This window comes from Anser brachyrhynchus (assembly GCF_964034855.1).
Source record: "Anser brachyrhynchus genome assembly, chromosome: 3".
NCBI classification, from domain to species: Eukaryota; Metazoa; Chordata; class Aves; order Anseriformes; family Anatidae; genus Anser; species Anser brachyrhynchus.
In genome coordinates, this window is record NC_137696.1 from 58,769,278 (window position 1) to 58,773,462 (window position 4,185).

Sequence of the window (4,185 nt, forward strand, 5' to 3'; positions counted from 1 at the left end):
TAGACAGATGAAAACAGAAATATTCTTTCACTTGTATGACGTTTTGCTATCTAGATGTATAGCATTAAAACCAAGTAGAAACAAAATTTAGCTTGTCATTTCTAAAGATGTCAAAAAAGCTGTGAAAAGCAATCTGTTAAACATAGTAGCAATCTGTTGGTCAGAAAGCATATTTATGGAAATATTTACAAAACTGAGCAATGATAGAGACTTGCTAAATGAAGGAGAAGTGAAATAACCAGATGTTCAGTATGTAACAAGGGAGGTGGGTGAAAACAGATGGAAACATTTCTATAGTCTAGACAAAGGAGTGTCCTGCTAGTTCCTCACTCAATTTCATAATGCAACAGGGAAGATTTCAAAGATCTGTTCCTAATCTCAGGGTCACTGGTATGATAACACTGCACTAGTTTATGTAGGCACTGAGGCAAGAACAAGAGGTGTGCCTAGAAATGCCTTTTCTAGCACTATCCAGATAGCCACGTAGCTAAAGATAGTTTGCTGGAGAAGCACCTGTTCCTGCGAGTCTAGAAATGCTACCCACAGTGAGATGCCTTGGCTTTCTTCTTCATGCCCATTATTTATTGAAGGAATAAATCCTCCAGTTAAGATGATTAATTGTCAAAGGACATTCACCTGAACTTAAAATCTGCCACCAGAGCTCAGAAGTTCTTATTCTCACTGATCAATGGCATTATTGTTTGAATCCCTGTCATATAGCAACATTAGCAGTAAGAATTATAAAGCCAAGGAAACAGAGGAACATGGCTTTTCATGTTGTGGAAGAGACAGGCAACAAAACAAGGCAAGAATAGAAAGACTTATACCACATCCTCTGTGATCACGACCTTATTTTTTTTTTCTCCCTTAAATTACATAATCCACATATTCTCCTTGGTGTTTTGACAATTCCTTAAATTACTCTTGCAGACAAAATACCTTGTGACCACCACAAAGAAAAGAATTCCAGGATCAGTTCACTAGAAAAAGTTTCCTGTTCAAACAAGAATAACCATGGCATAATTCAGTCCCTGTAGTCTAGATCCAGTCAAACAAAACAAAATGAAAAGAGCTTTTACAATAATTCTCACCAAAGCATATCTTTGTACTTCATGGAAATTTTTCAAAATTAGAAACATTTTGACAATCTCTATTTCTAAATTCTCTGAAGTACTTTAATTTTGTAGGGTGAAAATGAAACAACTGTTACTGCTCATTCTTTGCTTCTCTTGCACCCAGCTGTTTCTCAACAGCAGGGAATCTGACTTAGGGCATCTGATTATGACCATGTGATATTTTGCAAACTGAAATCTTTTTCCCCATAAAAGCAAATAGAGGTGGTAGCTGGGCTCATGGGGTGAATATTGGCACATGCTGACATGCTTTATCACTTAATTATTTTTCTGTCAAATTTCAAAGACTTCTAGCTATAGTTCATGTTTTTTTATTTTTATTTTTATTTTTCAGTCTTCAAATCACAGCAACTACTTGAAATGCAGTGATCACAAGGAGACTATTCTGTTCATTTTGTACTTATGAAGGGAAATAAATGTGCTCTGGAAAAAATTCTTTGCTTTAAAAGTAAGCTCAAAATTTTGTGGCTAAGAGCAAGGTAACACCAGCACAATTTTTCCTTCATATGGAATTTGTCAAAGTCTCCCCCCTCCAGTTATGTAATTTCCTACATATTTTGCTCAGTAATAATCTTTAAATTGCATTTTAAGAAAATAATAAAACACATGTAAAAGCTGTTTTGATAGGAAACTTCCACAGCAGATTTTGCTACTAAGCTAGAAGGCATCTATGGAACTGGCAGAAGCAATCGTGTTTTTAGCTGTTGTCCTAAGAACTCATGAGAGATAAGTGAAGTTCCATAGATAAGAGCCTACCTTTAACAAGGTCTTCACTGACCATGTTTTCAAGATGATGTTTTTCTTTTTCTTTTCTTTTTTCTTTTTTCTTTTTTCTTTTTTCTTTTTTCTTTTTTCTTTTCTTTTCTTTTCTTTTCTTTTCTTTTCTTTTCTTTTCTTTTCTTTTCTTTTCTTTTCTTTTCTTTTCTTTTCTTTTCTTTTCTTTTCTTTTTTCTTTTCTTTTCTTTTTTCTTTTCTTTTCTTTTCTTTCTTTTCTTTTCTTTCTTTTCTTTTCTTTTCTTTTCTTTTCTTTTCTTTTCTTTTCTTTTCTTTTCTTTTCTTTTCTTTTCTTTTCTTTTCTTTTCTTTTCTTTTCTTTTCTTTTCTTTTCTTTTCTTTTCTTTTCTTTTCTTTTCTTTTCTTTTCTTTTCTTTTCTTTTTTCTTTTCTTTTCTTTTCTTTTCTTTTCTTTTCTTTTCTTTTCTTTTCTTTTCTTTTCTTTTCTTTTCTTTTCTTTTCTTTTCTTTTTTCTTCTTTTCTTTTCTTTTCTTTTCTTTTCTTTTCTTTTCTTTTCTTTTCTTTTCTTTTCTTTTCTTTTCTTTTCTTTTCTTTTCTTTTCTCTTTTCTTTTCTTTTCTCTTTTTCTTTCTCTTTTTCTTTCTTTCTTTCTTTCTTTCTTTCTTTCTTTCTTTCTTTCTTTCTTTCTTTCTTTCTTTCTTTCTTTCTTTCTTTCTTTCTTTCTTTCTTTCTTTCTTTCTTTCCTTTCTTTCCTTTCTTTCTTTCCTTCCTTCCTTCCTTCCTTCCTTCCTTCCTTCCTTCCTTCCCTCCCTCCCTCCCTCCTTCCTTCCTTCCTTCCTTCCCTCCCTCCCTCCCTCCCTCCTTCCTTCCTTCCTTCCTTCCTTCCTTCCTTCTTTCCTTTTCTCTTTCTTTTCTTTTTCCAGCTAATGTTGGTGCATGCTTTCTTACTTAAGTGTAAAACCTTGCATTTCTCCCTGTAGATATGTTGAATTCTGTTTTTTGTTGTTGTTGTTTGATTGTTTGTTTTGTTTTTTGACCGCTTCTGAATTTTCTAAAGTGATTTGAACTCTGCCATTGTCCTACAGCAAGTCTGCAGCTTATTCCAGCTTGGTGTCATTTGCAAACGTAACAAACATCCTCTAGCTCACCACAAAGTAAGTAGGAAAATACTGAAAAGTACTGTCTTGATGATAACTATAGACAAAAACTTAATAAATTCAATTTAATGGAAAAACTTTAATAATTATATTACAGCACAGTTCTCCAATCACTTTTGTACTCTTTTTCTTCTATTCAGTTCCATACATCAACAGTCCTTCGGTTTAGACTAATTCAGTCTCCTTTGCTTACGAGAATATCAAGTGTGGCAAGGTACAACTCATCCTATTTTTATTTAAAAGTCCATAATGCAGACATATTTTCACCCATGCTGCCTTTCTTGTTCTTTATGCAGAGAGAGCAGGCACTTCAAATGCAAAACTGTTCTGCTGTATTCTAAATGTCTTTTTTTTTTAATTAATTTTTTTTTATACGATGATGTGAGTTGCTTTCTATAAATCTTTATTTTTTTTGCCATTAACACTGGAAAGAACAATTAAAAGAAATGTAGATGTCTAGACTGTGGATGGCTAGATACAGGCAGATTAACTTCACCCAGTCTCAGAAGTGTTAACCAAAGTAAAATTACCTCTCTTCTATCACTTGCCATGTTTGTAGAGTCTGCTGCAAAGATAATTTTGGTTGGATTGATTTAATTTACATAACAACAGATACCTTTGAAAACCTATTACAACTGAATTAATAGACTCCAAACCACTTATAACCTCCAAAAATTATCTTAGAAACGTTCCTGAAGTTATTAGGGTAACTAGTGGTATAAGCAAGTACTAAATACTTTCTCCAGATATTTTTCTTCATTTAAAAAACAACAAAAACACTTGAGATTCCTGTTAGCATGACATATACAATTAAATAGAAAAGAATGATAGAATTAAACAGAAAAAAAAAATCAAAATGACCTGACCCTTTCATCAAATCTTGCGTAAACATTTGTTTCTCCCTAGCTAGTTTCTACTTTCCAGCCTACTTGGTTCCACAGTTAGAATACAGTGGGGATTCATACAGAAGATGTAATGAACAAAAAGCAGAGTCGGTATCTTTCATGGATATAAAACAATTATGGATATAAAACATAATTACATATGCCCTAAATTAAAAATAAATAAATAAATAAGTATCATTGTGCACAATAGAAGCCTATTTTTTTTTTCTGAAAGATAGTATTACAAACGACTCTAGTGGGTTTACGTGGCAAGGTTTT